The 19,769-nt window shown below is 35.9% G+C and overlaps 1 protein-coding gene across 4 annotated transcripts in view; it reads left to right on the top strand.

Annotated features, from left to right (window-relative positions):
* The window catches only part of LOC145938765 (uncharacterized), a 197,174-nt gene that overhangs the window by 43,546 nt on the left and 133,859 nt on the right, over positions 1 to 19,769 (top strand). For 3 of the 4 annotated variants that reach the window (XR_014425726.1, XM_083042516.1, XM_083042514.1), the window contains exons 1-2: positions 7,526 to 7,919; positions 16,755 to 16,814. The gene's annotated coding sequence lies outside the window, so the exon portion shown is untranslated. Of the gene's footprint in view, positions 1 to 7,525; positions 7,920 to 16,754; positions 16,815 to 19,769 lie in introns of those variants that run through there. The other variant, XM_083042515.1, reaches the window with a different exon arrangement.

Here is a 19,769-nt window from a genome sequence, read left to right as displayed (position 1 = left end):
GCGTGGAGAATTAGCCATTACGCAATTGTCGCAAATCTTTGGAAAAACACATTTCTTATCGAATCGCAATAGAGCGTCGCGATAGAGAGTTTCGCGTTAGTCATCGTCGCAGTTTTACGAGATGACAACGCGACCGCATCGCAATGATGAATCATCATCGCCGCGCTTGTAACTTGTAACGCAAAAATTGTCAGTCTTCCTTCTTTCGCGTTTCTCAGCACGATTCGCAGCTTCGAAGAGGTAGACGGAGATTGCGGAAACGCGCGCGACATGTGATGATGTCTCGCGACGGTCCACTTCGCGACCGAATATAAATGACCCGCATTAAAGCGCACTCACTTTCTCTCTCGACGGGACAGACTTGCACAGACCGCATTGCCCAGCACAGACTCGCTTCAAAACTTAACTAATATCGCCGTTTAAAAGCCGGGAACCTGCTCAACCTCCGGTGACCGTAAGCCATGCACTTGTGGCTTGCGGTTTTGACCGCCTTACGGCTCGAAATTGTAGTCCTTTTGCGCGCGCGCGACTAATTGTAAATGCTATGGAAAGCGAATTGTACGCGCGAGCCATTGAAGTGGTTTGACAAAAAAAAAATTAAAAAAAACAGTGTCTCGTGGGATAAAGACATAAAGATGAAGTGTACCACAGAACTGTTCTTTTCTTTAATTTATCTTTAATTTTATGCCTTTAATTGATTTCCTTTCTCTCTTTTTTGTCCGCTAGATCTTTGAATTGTTCTCATTGTCAGTTGAACGTAGTTTCAGTCGAGTGTAGAATGAACAATGTAGATTGAAGCGATTGTAACGCGAAACGCAAGTTTTTCTGCTTTAGGGGAATGTCCGCCATCTGTCAAAAACTGTTTTACGTTTTGTAAACCTTTGTGCATAGAACGTGTCATCGACATAGCGATCATTAATTCGTTTATCTAGCGATGAGACCCGACGTATTGTCGATTGCGAGTCTGCGAGAGAAAAGAGAAGGGTGATAAAAAGAAAAGGCAGTATCTCTATGTATAAAGTCTGACTAACAATAAGATTTGAAACGAATGTGCCAACAATTTTTCACATTTTGCGCGAGTCACGTCGAAACAATTCGGAGCAGAGTTGAACTTTAGTCGTAATAAAAACGTGTCGCGCAAAAAATTTATTCTACTTTTTCGTCGCTTTTTTAATTTTTATCATCTGCGTGCGTTAAAATGCAGAAAATTTTCACGAAACGAGGAGATTATTTTGGAATATGATGTCAGCGACAACGCTTACTCGTTATTCACGCAACTGTCATTTCTGTGAAATATACTCTAGAGAAAAGGATTTATTAAAACTCTCCAAATATTAATCTAGAAAATAAATGTGTGTGTTTGTATGAAAAACCATAAATTATTATTTGAAAAAATAATTATTTATTATTTTTATTTTCTTTCTTTTAAATATCTCATCTATCTTGCGCCTCGAAAAAAAAATGTCGCGAAATATTACTGAGGCGAAAAACATTATTCGCGAGGAGTTGAAAAAAATTTTTATTCATTATCTGTAGTAGGATATAATTATATCACGAGAGGTGTAAATCATTAACAAGATTTCTGAAGAACTTTTGCCGCAATTAAATACTTGACAAATTATATTTCTCGTAAATTCGTCTCCGATCTCGCTCTCTAAAGTTCACACTTGGAGAAAAAAAATTTGCTCTACAGAAAATTCGCTGTTGCTTCGTCAGAAGTTATCGCGTGTCCAAATTTCATCCTTCACAGTTCACGTCTCGCGAATATTATAATACTACATGAGAATCATACATTATAGGTATTCCGAAACAAAGTGAGTCGAGTATGACTACTTAACGCGAACTTGGCGCTTTGTCTCAATGCAAACAAAGTATAATTACGGATTCGGAATGCTTAAAGTGCCGATAATGCATTCGAAGTTTGGAAACGCGAAAGCGAGGCTAACTAAAACTCCAACGGGACGGAGCTGATGCCTCATAACGCAAATATATCCGGCGCAAGGTAAATAAGACGTCGCTCCCTTGAAACTAAATTCGTGCCATGCTCTCTCTGTAACGTTCGCACAAATCCAACTTTGTCGAGCGCAAGAGCTCTCGTATACTCTTTACGGCTAATCTCTCGCTTGTTACACGTTACGGAGATCCAAATACCGCCTCTATCTTTGCTTCTATATCACGCCGATGGTTAATTGCAACACGCTTACGGAAATCGTTTGTGAAACACGTACACGTATATCTACGATAATATGTGCCGAACGATTCCCACGCTTTCTAAGCATTCCGCCAGTCTGGAAATTCTCGCGCGACGTTGCACATCTCTGCACTCTGATTACACCGACTTAGCAGCAGCGAGAAAAAAAAAAGATCGATTTTGGCGACGAAATAAATTTACGGCCGCCGAGCTGCCGTACGCGTGCGACACAATGCGTTCGTTTTTTTTTCTTTTTCTCCTTTTTTTCTGCACCTTTTTGTTCGCTAACGCGACGCGCTCCTTTGAATCATCATTCAATGGCGAGAGTTCACGACGAGTTTTCCTCGTTATGTTTTCCAACGACGGAGAATTCCGAGAATTAATCATTGGGCGATGCATTTGAGAGTACTTTTTTATATTCGATATAATTGATTTTACTGATTAACGGTGTTGAATATTTGTGCAATTAATCTTCGAATTCTGTTAGAATTGAAATTGAGTAAAGAATAATTTTTTAAAAATTCCAGAATTGAGATTAAATAAAAAATATTTTTTTTTAATCCCAAAGCTTTGAAATTATCAATACTTCGATATTCAAATAGATATCATTCTTCTTGCTTCAATTTATATAATGTCAGTGATTTTAAAATACCACTATTTAAAAACCCGAGCATTTTTAAGGTTGTATAGACAGTGCCGCTTCATGATGAGGCAATGTTTTAGATCGCCACCCTTCGAAATAATAAATCGTGTTTTATGCGATTACGTGATCAGCTTTGGGTGCGATTGCACCCTTCGTGTATATTTTTTTTAACTATGGAGCGAGTCACGTGCGAGAAGTTCGACGATCGTCGTCTTTCGACGAAAAAAATGATTAATCCAGGAATCGATTGTCGGCTCTCATTGTCAGTATAGATCGAGCCTGCCGATTCGTATCGCGTCGAAAGAATTCGGTAAGAAAAAAATTTTTTATATGCCTCATGCACTTTTTTCTTACATACAATATGCAAATATTTCGGCGAACAGCGATGAAAAGAATACGCGAATAATGGCATTAATAAAATCTCTCCACGCTTGATCGCTCTCGATCGTTATTACGATAATGGAGACCTTCAATCCGCAGATACTTTGTTAGTGAAACGTTGAAACGATAACGCAAGCTAATTGATACCTCGGTTGTGGATAATTCAATTTCTTGGCTATAATACGAGAGGTATCGGCTAACAATAAGACTGTATTTTTGGAATGCTAGCTAATCTAAATGCAAAGTGCTTTATTTAGAGCAGAATGAAAGAAGAATAAATATAAAAGCGGCGAGAAAGAATAAAATCACATTAGTTTTAAAAAAGAATATATTTTAGATATAAAAATATATAAAAATAAATATAAATTATAGTCATTTTCTCCGACAAACATTCTATTCGAGAATAATCATTACCGAATATTAAATTGCCGAGTTTGCATTCCACATATAAGACTGCTCTTAAGTCTTTCGTTCTTTTGTAGAAGAAAAAAAAAAAAAAAAAAGATAAAGAAAACATCTCGCGATTAGTCCGACTCGTCTGTAAGTCCTGTGAATTCTACTCGCAGAATAACGAGACAGTAGCGATTTATCATCTCTTGACTACATTGATCTCTCTTGACTTCTGTCGCTGTACCAGCAACATGAGAGGAGGCTTGAATCCTTTTAACATTCTTTAGTCTTTAATTGCTTCCGTTTTCTTGCCAATTACTCCTTTCGCTTATCTTTCCGCTTTACATAGAGTTTACATTCAGTTTTACCATCAGCTCGTTAAAAAAGAAATCATTAATTATACTCTTGTCGTACTACAATGGTTTTTTATGTGAAGAAATATTATTCTTTCGATTGTTAAAAGTCGCAAATTGCAACATACACACATGAGTACAATGCAGCATTAAGTGTCATAAGTATAAGATTCTTGGAAACCGATATACATATATTAATAAACATATCCCCATTACTACTATATCGAGTTTATTTTTAACGCTCGTTAACAAAATCGAATGGTAATCGTAAAAGTACGCCGATGTAATTATTAATTATTAGCATAATTAAACTTGCGATTTGCGTACGATTCTTTAAGCTCTAAGCACGCAAGATATAATATCCACCTTCTTTTTTCTCTCTTTCTTTTTTCTTCGTACTATATGCGAGACACGTCATAGGATCGAGATGTAAGAACGAAATTTCATATGACATGTAGCGAAGTGCAATGTCATATCCGGCAGCATTGCGCATTCGGGAAATTCGGTATCGGAAAAAGCATGTTCGCGAAATTTCGTCGCGAACATTACAGAACGCAGATACGTTCTATTTGTCACGTTCCACGCTCGAAATTTTGTAAATAAAATGAAATAAAAATTCGAAATATTTACTCTCGTAAATTGAATCTGTGTAAATGTCACCGATTATAAAGCAATAACATCAAGATTTCATCAAACATTAAAAGCAGTATTTACTGATCTTCAGTGAAAGCACTCGTCACATTTTATTTCTCTGTTTTATATCCCACTGATTATAGTAGTAAAATTTTATTGAAAAATCAATAATAATCGTACATATTTGCAAGATGTAACTTTATAAAGTTTTTTTTATTTTTACTTTGAGTTGCAATAATTTTTGAAAGAGGCTCTCCTTTCCACGTTACACACATATTTAGAATAAAATATTAATATAAAGTAAATAGTATTCAAACTTGAAATTATATATACCTATTAATTTTTAAAATGTATGACAAACCCATAAAAAATGAACAAAACTTTTCATAAAAAATTCAGATTTCTATAATAAAATATATTGCTCTATAAATGTATCTCATATATAATATTATAATACATAAAAGCATGCATATTGAAACAGCTGCTATTACTAATTGATTCTTTCAGTGAAATGTCACTGATTTATGACGCTATATACGATACTTATAACTAAGGCTTTTAGTGACTATTCACTGTTGTTCAGCGTTAATATATTGATTCCATTTGAGAGAGTATCTAATTAATTCGAAATTAATTTCGAAATTAATTTCTAAACATTCGAAATCTTTCGAACGATGTAAGAACGATGAATAATAATTCGTACACGCACGAAAACGGTAATTCCACCATTCGCACCTCGTCGAATGAACGTACGGTCGTTGGTTCATTCGTTATTATTGTATTTCGCGAAACGGGGCGACCACGTGTTCTCCCGTACAATATTTCTACTACGCGCACGCGAAATAACACCCACGCACATCTGTGCTCGGTATGACCCGAGAGAGCCGATCGTCACCAACGCGATCGTAAAACCTCGCCTCGAATTTCGGTGCCGAAATCGATTTTCCTCCGCACCGAGAATTGTCGTCTAAAAGCGGAAAACGAGCAGCGGCTCCGCTCCGAACGCGGGACAATTAAATGGCTTATCGTTTGCGAGATAGAGACAAAAAGAGAGAGAGAGAGATAGATAGATGGATAGAGGGAACGAGATATGCACATGCACATCCCGGGATCCTATTCGAGGATGAATCGATGTGGCGCACATTGTGCGAAGATGAGTGTCGCCGGATTGTGTCGCGACCCTCGATCGCGCGGCTAATTGCTCTTTCCTCATTTAACGCGGAAATTAACGCCTCGATGTGTGTTCAACAAATGACGAGTATTATTGAAGTGAAGAGTGTGCTTATAATTCGGATTAATAATTTTATAAATGTCAATATTATTGTACACTGGGGCGAAAGGAAACATAATATAGCTTCTTAAAATTTAGAGATTGCCAAACTTTTTAAAATTTAATACAATTTGAGAGAGTGAATTAAAAAATTGCTAGTATTAATTACAAGAAAATCTGTCATTAATTTAAGTAGCTGAAAATATGTATTATGTGCATTACAAGAGTAAGAATTTCAATATTTGTACTCGATCAAAATTTTTTACTCATCAAGTATGTGACTTATCGTTTTAAAATCAATAAAAATAGAATTAAATGTGAAATTTTTTGATATGCTTTAAATATGTGAAAGATAAAAATATTCAACAGAATTGTATTATAATCATATTATAAATAAAAGTGCGCATTTTCTTTTTTTTTCGAAGTTACACATCTATCAAGATTTGCAACTGCAAGGCTTTTTGTCTTTAAGTCTCGTTCTAGCAGTTACCTTTCGATTAATGCCGTCGGTTTTGCACGGTTTTCCTGCACCATAGCTTCTTGCATCTTCCCGTTACTTGCGTATTATATTAGGCGTAATTATTTTATTGAGTTTCGGCAAGTTTGAGAGAGCAACGCGGCCGCAACCTCGTAGTTAACACTTTAATCGTCGTGTTGCTTCGTTCGCAGAATCAATTTTCATCACACAATAAATTATCACGTTGCAATTAGGACTCCGATATCACGGAGAAAGTTATGATACAAAGTTATTAGTAATAAACATCGTATAAAATTAATAAATATGCAGAAACGAGGAATATAAACGTACTTTTTTAGATCATTGGTGATTTCAAAGATTGTGTATGTGTTTAAGCATTATTTTATAATAGTTAGATAAATAATTAAATAATTATATACATAATTGTTAATCATATGTGTGAATATCTGCATTCGCTTTTTTAAATATTAATTATAATTTATCTTGGGCTTAAAATTTAATACATTAAAAGTTTGATATATAAAAAATAGTGTATGTATGTATATATTATATTTATATATAAAAATGAGGTATTTATATAAATATCTACACACAAATTAAAAATATCAAGTTATTACATAATCATTAATCAATAAATAAATAAGACTAAGAAGCAGTCTATGTGCTGCAAAGTTTCGAAAAATATATTATACTTAAACATTAGTTTAAACATACACTGAGAGAATTTTCTCTTAGAATTTACCCAGAATTATTTTATATTTTATTGTAATAGATATTATTTTTATTGTGATGAAATATTAATCAGAGAAATTCTCATTATATTCTTTCCATACCATATTGTCCCACGATTACCATGATTTTCAGGGTAAAATTCTAAGAGAAAATTCTCTATACATATCTTAAATAGAAAATATTTTTTAAATATTATTTTGCGTAAAAAATATCTGCGCGCGAGTCATATATTAAAGAATCAAACACTGAATGATGAATGACCTTAAAAAAACAATAATACACGAAAAGAAAGAGAGATAGCACATGTATAAATATAATATAAATAGATAAAATGATAGAAATGACCCCGGTCTCGGTTGAGAGTCACTGAAGTCTCGCCGACTCCCCCCACCACTCCGCGTTCTGCGTCGACCGCCTGGCGCGTCGCGCGTCTCGCTGCCAGTCGGTGGCGGGCGCTCGTAGTATATGTATCGTGTCGCGTTCGTAGTAGCGGTACTCTCCCTTTTTTTCCCTTCCCGGCCTTTGTCGCTTCGTATTCGCGTAGTATCGACGCTCGACGACCAAGTGTGATCCCGCGACGCCCGTCGATGCGTCGCGTCGCGTCGCGTCGGCACGTGCCGTCGAAAATATATCCGAGAAGGACGATTCCGTAAATCCGTCCCCGATCGCGCGCACGGTGCGTTTACTCGGTGCGTTTGTTTTGACATGTGTGTAAGCTGCCATATTGGATTACCGCGTCGCTGCCGCTGCTGTTGCTGTCATCGTCATCGTTGCTGTCATCGTGATCATCGTCATCTTTGTCGCGGCGAAACATCCAGGCGCGAGTCGCGGCTTTCGCGCTAAAAAAGGTAAGGCGACAAGAGACGAAGGAGGAGGAGAGGGAGAGGAGATACGCGACGCCGGCGGCGACGACGCGCCACGACGAGGACGCGAGGCGTCGTTCTCGTCGGTTGCGCGTGCACGAAAGTACTACGGCGTACTTTCGGGCCCGCTCGATAACCAGCGTCGTCGCGTTTAACGCTGAAGAAAAAAAAGAAGAAAAAACATAGGGCCGCTCTCCGGCCGTTCTACGTCGAAACGCGACATCGGACGCGAGCGACGTTTATACGGAAAGAGCTCGCGCGCTTCCGGAGCGGAGATGAGACGAGAGACGGAGCCGAACCGAGCCGCGAGCGAAACTCTTCGATCGCGTGACGCGCGAAATGGCGCAGCGTCTCGCCGCTAACTTCACACAGGTCGACATATTCGGCGCATTTGGTACCGATGTTTTCGTTTCACTCTCGGCATCGAACGCGATCTATTCTCGTATCGGACCGGGGATCACACACTCTCGTTCTTCTCGGAACAATTTCGATTTGTTGAAACTGTAAACATCAATATCTCGTGAAAGTTTGCGATCGGAGCTTACGTCAGTTTTATAATACGTAATGCTATTCGATGATGTCATTTCTCGGAATAAACAGCATCAGGCAATTAATTTTAATGTTTGACGACGACGACAGGAATACGGAAATGTGTCGAAACTCTCGAAGACACGTTTTGATTATCGACATTTGGACGTGATCTGCTTCTTAGCCGGACGCAGAAGCACGCGTTGCACTAGAGCGATTGTTCCGATATTATTTTTCTCGCAGACGCTGTAAAATACCGAACAAGTTTGCTCGTGACGTGCGATGTTTCAGACGTTATATATATATGCTAGTCTCGATGCTTTTACGACCGGAGCTTTAGTACGAAGCCAATCTCATACGCGCTCCGATATGGATCCCGAAACGTAAACGCCGCTTTTTTGCGCGTTGTTTTATATAACAGCTTCTATTTACAGAAGAATATAATACATTATACATGTGACATAGATTATCGTAATTTTATGTCAAGTTTGACATTTTCCACAGACACATACACATATATACAATCCATAAGAATTTAAGTTTATGTAATAATAAATATTCAAAGAATGATTGCATTTTTAAATATGACAAATAATAAAATTCAACACTTTTATTACAGATTTGAATCAAAATTATTCCAGATACAAATAAAATAGTTGGATTATTCGGAAAATTTTTATAGCAATTTTTAATGTATTGGATGATTGCAAAAGTTCGTGCCCGATTTGAAGTTATTAATCCACCTATGCAAATCGGGCACGAACTTTTGCAATCATCTAATATATAAAATATATTCAATATGTGTCGATACGTAACATTCTGAAAAGTATTAAAAAAATATGCTTTTAAAAAATATAAAATAATAAAAGTAATAATATTTAAAAATATAATAATAAAAAGAAAAATTGTACTGATATTGTGTGTTTTTAGTTGCGTGCAATTTTTAAAATTGAAAAAGTACACATTTCTTGTCACTCGATGCTTTTCGGCTAACAAAATTTTTTTTCTATTTATTACTCTTCGTGTAGGAAATTTTGCAAATTTAAGTTTATTTTTATACGAAACACTCCTGCGTTCTGGCAACTGTGAAGAGTTTAATTTTCGTAGTTTGGTATATCGAGAAAGGTAATTTGAGAGAGAAAGAGAGAGCGAAAAGTGAACGCTTTTCCGCAGAGGCGACTAGTTTCCCGTCTGGATTGGTTCCGATACAAACTGCGGCAAAGCAGTTTCATATTATTATATAACGCAATTATCTCGATGATCCGTTATGACGACGTGAATCACACCTTTCGCTCGGATACGAGCCGCCACGTACGACGGATGTAACGTGGTGGCGTAGGAGAACGGATAGTGCATGATATCATTCGTGAAGGTGCTCGTGAATAAATTCTGTTTTCGTGTTATATGCGTCATCCGTCCGCATCTACGAAACTATCGCGTCGATATATCGCACTGGACGCGATAAATCGTGACTCTCGATCGTAGATCATTGACCCGCGATTTTTTGCGCACGATCGAGTCGCGAGAATCGAGAAAAATTTAATATAAGTTATTAATTAATGTAAATTAATATAAGAAATATTTTTTTTATTTAATCGGCTCTCAATATTAATAAATAATAAATAAATAAATGTGATCTGATGTTATAGATGTCGGCCAATAGAGCCAAGCGCGAAAATTAATTTCTAATTTTTCGGAACAGTATCTCTTGGTTTGAGATCACTGAGTTCCATTTGATTAATTATCAATCAACCTCGTACTTACAATGGAAAAATAGGCGAGAAAAATGAGTTTGAAAAATGAGAATTAGTGATCTCAAACCAAGAGATACTGTTCCGAAAAATTAGAAATTAATTTTCGCGCTTGGCTCTATTGGCCGACATCTATAACATCAGATCACATTTATTTATTTATTATTTATTAAATTAATATAAATATTAATATAAATATTAATTAATTATATTTTTATTATTTCTTTTACGTTTAATTTTTTTATTATTAATATACATACACAGAGAGAATTTTCTGTTAGAATTTACCTTAAAAATCATGCTAATCGTGGGACAATATGATATGGAAAGAATTTTATGAGAATTTCTCTGATTAATATTTATCACAATATAAATAATATCTATCATAATATAAAATATAAAACATGTTTGATTAATTTTACTAAACTGCATAGTAAAATTAATCAAACATATTTTATATTTTAGTGTGATAGATATTATTGATTTTCAAGGTAAATTCTAAGAGAAATTCTCTCAGTGTATAATAAACTTTATATATAAATTATATATAGTTATATAAAATTTTTTTTATTATTAATATATATAATAAATGATGCATTTTATGTTTAAAATGAATTAAAGGAAAAAATTTGCAGACTCCAATTCTCATCATCTTGCTTTTCTCACGAGCCTTCGCGCACGCGGCACGATCTCTCTCCAATTTAACGGTACAAGTTATTTCGCGAACAGAAAGACGTCGCTGTTCGCGGCGAACAACGCGAACGAGAACGAGAAAAAACACGGTTTTTCCTCTCTGCTGCAACGTTCCGCGTGCAGACGATATTTTTTTGCTCGAAGCTTGCGCAACACGGGAGAGAGAGAAATATAGGAGTTCGTAAGCGAACAGGTTACGGTCGTGGCTTAAAATTAGACTCGGTGCACACAAGGCGGGCGCGCGCTCGATATTATACATCTGCGACGTATATTCGTGTACTCCTTTCCTCTCTGGTCACTCCGCTTCGCCAAGGGAACAAAGGAAAGCAACGATCCCGAAAGTAAGACCGAGAGAAAGAGAGAGGGAGAAAGAGAGAAAGGAAGCGTGTGTACGTTCGTTTCGTGCGTGACGAAAGAGCGAGGGAGGGACGCAGATGTGCGCCCCGCTGGGATTTTAAATACCCGGATTTTTTTATGTACGCGCGCGACGTGCGCACGTACATAAAATCCTGTAATCAAAGTCGTTAATAAAAGGTTTCGGCGTTCACACGTGCGCCTCCGCTCGGAGCGAAGAATCATTCATCGATGCGAAATATATACAGCTGTGACTGAGGATTGCATTATTTATATTTGACGCGGACAAATTAATGTTGTTCTAGATTGAATTATAGAGAAAGTCCATAGGTGTATATATGAGACAAGTGCATATAATTTGCAATAGTATTAATTTAATAATGTTAATATATATTAAATAAATAATATTATAGTGATATTAATATTTAGTGTGTATATAAATTTGTTATTACTATTAATAATTTAGTGATTTTAAATATTTTTTATTTTATTTATTTCTTATTAATTCTTTTTTAATTAAATTTATTAAAAAGATTGTATGCATTTACTTCATATAGGATTCATACTTACTTTGCTTGATTTGTTTCGTATAAGAACTCTATCTGGATATAGTTTCCACTAGTTTTTTATTTCTGAATATAGTTTATACTTTGAGTGTAGGAAGAATTTTAATTACACAAATTAACAAAAAATAAAAAACAAAAAGTGATTTCACTTTATATCTTTTCATTATAATTTTTGAAAAATTTGCGAAAAAAAGCTGCAAAACTAAGAAGACAGAATCGTGTGGAATGTTGAAAAAAACTACGGAAAATGATTATTTCTTTTTGTATTAAAACGGTTTTTATTGAACTGTATTATAATTATTTAATTAAAATGGAAGAAGACTAGAATAAAAATTAATATATAGTAAATGATACAGATATAGATTCGGAGAAAGAGAAATGATTCGCTACGAAAGGAACAATGAGGTTGCCAACTGTGGAGTATCCCTTTACAATTTCATGAAACTCCCACAAAAGTCACAGATGGAGGCAACTTGTGCAGCCAGAAAGATACAGAAGTATCCTATATTATCTCTCCTCCCTTATTATATCCAACTCTCCCCTATCCCTATAAATCCGCAGCTGCTGAAGTCGAAATAATTTTATAGGAATACGACATAAATCTATTGTGAAAGATATGATTATAATTAATGGATATTTTATGTAACATGTATATCTCTATATTTTATATAATCCAAAAATCGATCAATATTTTTTTGTTATTTTAACACACGCGCTTCGTGAAATGTCCATTGAATCGTCTCCTTGGATTATTGAAAACGTCACTTTATTGTTAGCCGCGTGAAAGAGAAGAACGGAAAAGTAGAGTCAGCTCGAAAAAGAAGAAAGTAAAAACACTTTGGATATATTTTCGTATGTTCCTCGAGCGTTGCGCAAACGTCGTCCGCGCGTGTAACACCCCCTATAAAAGAAACATAAAAAAGAAAAAAAAAAAAACATTGAACGTGACCCGATTCTCTCGGGTTATTCATAGCGCAAGAGTCTCACATCAGCGTGGCGTAACGTGTCAAGTCGCGCATTATTTGTGTTTGCGTGTGTCTGGCCGAGTGGCGGATCGAGGGTGACGTAAGTGCGTAAGAGAGCGATCTGAAAGAGTTAATTCGTCGGCGAAACGATATACGCCTCGCCTGCACGTCCGACTCTGTCGTTTTATAGCCCATCGGGCTGTAAAAGATAATTGGATCTTAGCATTGACCCGCGCTGCTCAGTCAGAAAGAAAGAATCGTCCGAATCTATGTCAGAATATAATGCCACCGTCCAAGATACATATTTGATTTAATTAATTCAATTTGTAATGAAAAACTGATTAACTGAAAATTGGAATTTCTCTTAATTCTAGTAGAGCTCCTCTCTTTCTCTTCTCCCCCCCCCCTCTCTCTCTTTCTCTCTTGCGTTGATGAGAAAGATTAAGGGTTAATTTTGCTTCACCTCAGATCGCAAGCTTTGTGAGTCTCTGTACAAACTTACGGCGAGACACTGAATGCTCTGCCAAGGGTTTCACCTTAATTAAATGCCCTAAATTCACGCGCGCGAGGAAGGGAAAAAAGAATCTGTCAAAGGAGCGTTTGTCAAATTAGAGGCTCGTCTTTGTCTGACCGTGCTTTTCAATAGAACTTAATTAATTTTTTTCGTCCGTTCACCGCCGCTTGAATCGACTAATTAGCCGATTCCACAAGATCGACCTTCCGTACGATAAATTTTCCAAGAGTGGACTGTATTCTTTTTCGATCGCGTAAGGATAATCGAGATAAAAACAAAGTTTTTAGTAAAAGTTGTCATATAATGAACATAATAATAATTAATTTAGATATAAATTTTGAATCAAATGATACACGAGAACTTCTCTATTTAATTACACTAAAACATATCTCCGAATGTGATAAGAAGAATAATGTTTATCTGTCGGCCATTTAATCGGCACCGAATAACTGAGAAATCGATTTCTCGTCGGATGAAATCCTAGAAGAGTAAACCGAATCTCGGTTTCCGGTTGCGTGCGGGAAGAAATATATAACCAACAGCGCGCGTTCTTGCCACCCTGCTAGAAATTTCCATGCAAATGTTTCGTGATCGATATCCTCCACTGGTGCCGATCGCGCGGCATCTTTCTGCCTCGGTCTTTCTCGTCACTTTTCCTCGTGGGTTTCTCCGGCGAGAATGTTTACCCCCTCGAGATACGACGAGAACGTTTCGCGCCGCGCGGCGCGAGATGCAAATTTCTGAATCAACAATTTAAAGCCGTCTACTCGTTTAATTAAGGATTTCGGAGTTTCTACGGATGCTGTAGAAGCCTCGATTTATTTTCTCGCGGAGATAAATCGTACGGCGAACTTTTCAAATAAGTGATAACGATGCGTCTCGTAGACTCTCTTGCGGTAATTCTTTTCTCGATTTTTATTTAAAATTTCAGAGCATCCAATTTCGTTTTCCATCTAAAAATTACAATATTCTGAAAACGATACATTAAAAAAAAAAGAATCTTATTTTTCGAAGAAAAATACGGTATTATTATATATTAATTTTTGTCCCAAGTCGATTCTGAAGTCCATTTTCTTGAACAAATATAAATAATTTTTCTGAAAAAATTGAGAAACACGCTTTTTATATAGAATATGACAATGTCGTTCTATCAAAAGCAATGGTTGACAACCACTGCATAAGCAGTGATAGTCAACGAATATCTGTTCTGAAAAAGCATGAGAGATTGCTTACAATTAGTTTTCTCTGCAACAGTTATTACGATTGTCTTCATCTCCGGACATGTGTGCGCAATGTGTTTGTGTTTAAATAAATATATTTTTTTTTTAAATGCGTACCTTTGTTTACTTACTATTTTAATTATACAGAATAGCGTTATTATTTTACAATTAAAATATTACTGTTTTAATTAAAGTAACATTGTTTTTTATGCAAATTAAAGCAACACTATTTTGTAGAACAGTTCTTTTACAACGATAAAAATAACATTTTTAGATCAGTTTTTTTAAATAAAGATAACATTGTTTCGTAACTTCTTCCGTATTGAAATAACACTGTTTTATACAATTTTAATTGGTTATATATATATATATATATACATACATATTTATTTATAATTTCTATGCACAATCGCTTCTTTCTTACGCAGGAGAGACATCCGATATGACGCGAGCAAGGTAAATGCGTATTACACGTCATTGATTTTTCTCGCTCTGCTATTTATTATGCACCATTGAATCCCCATCCATTGTACGCAATGCGACAATGTCTTACCACACCCAGTGCGTTTCGTGTAGAACTTTATTGTTTCGTAGGCGCAGCACGCGCTTGACTAATATTTGCTCGATTGTCACGCATAATCAGTATCTCAGCTTTCGGAAATGTTTCTAAAATTAGCACCGTTATATTAAATTTCCTATATTAACACACAATGTCACAGTTTTTACGATTACATAACAACCTGGTTGGCTTCATATCAATTACATATTTTTATGTTCAATATTTTCTCTCTCCCTTCCCCCCCCCTTTCTCTCTCTCTCTCTTTGGGATAATATATCTTCATTAAAGAGAGAAACCTGTTATAATACTAGGTTGCAAAGAACCGCAGAGAGGAAATAAGAGAATGGATTGCACACTGGCTCGTTCAGCCACCGATACATTTGTCTACCGCGCATCGCATTATATCGAGATCCGAGTGTAATTTGTCGCGCGGTGTGTATAACGCCGTTTTCGTTTAACGAGCCGGCAAATGGAGCGCTTGCAAAATGTCCCATCGTCATGAGAACAAAAAGCTGTCCTCCGCCCTCCTCGAGCTGCCCTTGACTGCCAGGCGCGAACCCCGCGGCTAACATCTGTTACTCTCTGTCGTTAATTGTTATTGCACGTACGATGCTGACATAAGTGTGCGTGATTGTGTGTATATGTGTGTGTGTATATACGTGTGTTAGGTGGTTGTGTTTGTGACGGCCATTAAACTTCCCCATTACATTATTGCCGGATCGATCGATTGGTTTCAGGCTCCTTCCCGCTTTAAGAGGCGAGGATTTTTAATAGCGAGTAAAGATTTCTCGCTGTTAAAAATAAAAAAAAATTATGCACCGAAATACTATTGCAAACTATCACTGCAGATGTTACGTTTTCACGTTACTTTAATAGATGACTGACTATATAGCGCGGATGTTTATATTTACATGAAGGATAAATTGCAGAAATAGATGTGTATTTCGGTCTCTTTCGATCAGATGGTCTAATTCGAAAGTGTTTACGGGGCGAATGATGTGAGAGGGTGTCCTCATTTCTCAATCGGGAATATTGATTTTAGTCGACGATATTATTGGGTAATACATTACATAGAAACATGTACCTATTATACGCATTTCGTCCGAATTATATAACACGGATGTTGGCGGAAAATCAGTCGCGGCCGACTGAACGAAACTTCTAAAATTGCTGCGTATATAAAAGCGCATCTCTCGTTTTGCCAACTGCGTATGTTTGTTTTCGGTAGCGCCTTTAGAACAAAGCAACTTTACGAGATTTCCTGTGTTTACACACACACACACACACACACACACACACACACACAAAAGTACATTGTTTTATTAAACATGTAGTACATGTTTATTTTTATAACGTCTTTAGAACAGAGTGCACCTTTACGTCTACCTTTACCTTTACTCTACCTACATATCTCTCGGCGGATTATTATTTCTCGTATTTTGCCGTCTTTACGTTTATATCGATCATTTTTGCACGACGCGAAGTATAAAACGCGCTGTATTAAATTGTAGTGAATAAGTATAATTTCTAAGGGCACTTTCGATACTAAACAGATATAGAAAAAAATTTTGTGTATGTGTTGCTTTTTTAATATCTGAAATTAAGTAAATGAATATATATTACATAATGGATTCAATTGTGTGTACAATAAACTTTTTTTTTTATTACAGAGCGATCTATCTACGGAGCAAGCATGGAAGCCATCACAACGATTACGCGGCATAGTTAAGGTAAGAGATCTTCAAAGTATACATATGTATTTCTCCATTGTATTACATCATTGGTATTTTGCATCTGAATGTCGAGTAAAGGTAACATCTCGATTCGTTACGATTCGCGCATACGCGTTAATTGCAAGTCATTAGGTCAAATTATAACGGCTTGTGCGTTTTATTCTAATATGAACCGTATTGCATAACGAGAAATTGATTTCTCAGTACATATAGAATCAGCAAACAGTATGTGAATTATTGTCAACTCTTGGAAAAGTTAGGAAAATCAATTTAATATTACATTCTATGATACAAAACCACGCAAAACATAGATGATAAAATCGAATTCATAAATATGAGAGAGAAAAGAGAAAAATATTTTCTTTTTTTTTATCATAGATTTGAAAGATTTGATTTGGGGAAATTATATAAATACGATGTAACTCTTGAAAATCTAAAATTTACGCGTTGGAAAAATCGAAAGGAATCCATAGGCAATGTAGACAAGTATCTTTAAAGATTATACGGCTTGAGGTCGGAGGTCTCGATCTTCTCTCGGTCACTTCCGATGATTAGATGCCAACTGACGTCGGATAAGACGATCTAAGAGAGCGTGAATTATGGTCGATTATAAGCGAGAAGTCATCGGAAGGAGAATTTGAGATCGCGAACGATACTGTCCGCCGGGAAAACAATATTTCATAACAGATAAGACGAACGATGCGGTGTCGGTCTGCGATTCGCAGAGAGAAGCGCGGCATTTTCGCGCGAGGTAATTGCTTTTTTCTTTCTCGCGCGCTTTCTCTCTCTCTCTCTTTTTCTCCTTCAGCGGCCCTTTCGACGCGTATCGTGGGAAAAATATATCGATCGCGACTGGCGCGAGTGCAATCGCACGAGTCTGTAATGCTGAACGGTAACACGACCATCGTTTCTCGGAAACGTTGCTGCCAGTCCGAAGAAATTTATTACGTTCTCCATTTTCTTAAAGTAACGCGAAAAACTAGAACCTTGAGCGAGGATGGATCGCACCATACCGTATAACGATATACTTGTGAATTTAATTATTATTTAATACATTATTCAGTTTATCACCAAGTACGAGACAGATAATCGCGATTGCTTAAAAATTTTGTCCAGAGTCTAAATATAATTCAGACCACGAATCTTATTTAGATTAATCTCGATTATATTTATTTCGTTTCTTTGCGAGAACCATTCTCGTACATTATATGGCGTCTCGACTCAGAGAGACCTAATGTAGTTAGTTGCACACGCGGAAAGAAGAAAGTTTTGAGTAATACTTATGCGTTTTTTCCTGGGAAGAAACTTGTATCGTACGTAATAATTTTTCTCGCGAAAATATGTGTGGCGTTCTCTCGTATTTCGCGAGGATAACAGTCGCGCATCCTTGATTTTCGAGATTATTAACTCGACAGAGAAGCTGCTGCGAAAAATATTTTTATGCTCATTAAGTAGTTGAAAAATGAAAAATATTGACGCGACAGCGCCTTTCTATTCTAATTTCACTTCACACCTAATATGTGTGCGTGTGCAACATATGCATGTCGTTTGTTGCCATGAATTTTCTATTATTTAAAATTTTTAAACAAAACTTTATACTTCATAAGTATATCTCTTGAGTCAAATATGTTTTTGATTGCAGTTTTAAACTGCATTTATCGTTTGAAAGTATTTCGGAATATTTTTCGAGATATTTATATTAGTATATATCGAGAAAGACGTCTTGTTCAAGACGCACAGCATTCTTGACGGGTGTGCATTCATAATGCACTGCTTGAAAAATCTATTCTCACAAAATAATTATTAATGGTTTTCTCACGCTGCGCCATAATTTCGAATCAAACAAAGTTTTGGAGCTAGTCCAAAATTTTGTCGAACTCGATGATGCTCTGTCATCGGGATCTTTGTCCGCTTTATCCGCAAATAGTTGTAAATACATCTGTTTTTTTTTATCTTAAAATAGAAACCCAAAGAACTTATCATTAAAAAAATAATGCGGGACCAACGATTTTATTCACCAATGATTGACTGAAAAATTGTGTAATTTGTCAAATTTTGTGAAAAAATTTACGAAAAACTAAAAAAAAAAAGCATTGAAAAAGTCGAGCTTTTGATAGCATTGTTATATTTTTACGAATAGCGAATCTAAGATATCCAACTTGTTGACGATGAAAGCGTGCGGATATATAGGGGTTGCAAATGCAGTGCTTGGCGTTGAAGTGTATTTTCGATGCGGCGCACGTCGCTGCATCTCGGATTCAACCGGCAAAGCTTGATACGGAAAGAAAGACAAGCGAAATAATAGACGGCCATGCAAAAGTTAATGAACGAGAATTTTGCGCACTCGCGTTTTACACGCAATGAATAGCACGGCATATTTGCGAGAGTTTAGCGAGTGGAAACGTATGAGTTTTTATCCGCGAGTCGTACACATCGGGCCGAATTATGGACGAGTGTATGTATGTACGTACATACATTCTGAAACGAGATTGCATCGGGAAAGATTACTCATGCGATTCAATAGCGTCCGTATTTAGGTATTTCTGAATTCTTGTCGAAATATTCGCGAACAACCTCTTGCGATTATCATTAAAAATAATTGTTTTCGCCGAGATTTCTTGAATTTCTAAAGAAAAAAAGTTTGTACGTTATATATATTTGTATTTAAAAATTTTTTAAATATTAAAAAAATATACGGACCAACTAAAAATTAAATTAAAAGTTATAGCAATAAATTAAAAATAAATAAAATAAAACTTTATTCAATTTTAAACAAATTTTTTTTTATTAGATTAATTCAGAACAATACAAGAAAATTATTAACCATTATCTAATTATAATTAAAAACTAAAAATAATTAAAGATTTATATTAAATATAATTTAATATAAATAAAAATAAATTAATTGTAAGGCTCGTATGATGCAAAGCAAATAATTGAGAAATAATATAA

Source organism: Prenolepis imparis, unplaced genomic scaffold (assembly GCF_030444845.1).
Source record: "Prenolepis imparis isolate NDT839.2.m4 unplaced genomic scaffold, iyPreImpa1.0 SCAF_7, whole genome shotgun sequence".
In the NCBI taxonomy this organism is placed as follows: Eukaryota; Metazoa; Arthropoda; class Insecta; order Hymenoptera; family Formicidae; genus Prenolepis; species Prenolepis imparis.
This window is presented reverse-complemented; position numbering and strand designations above follow the sequence as displayed.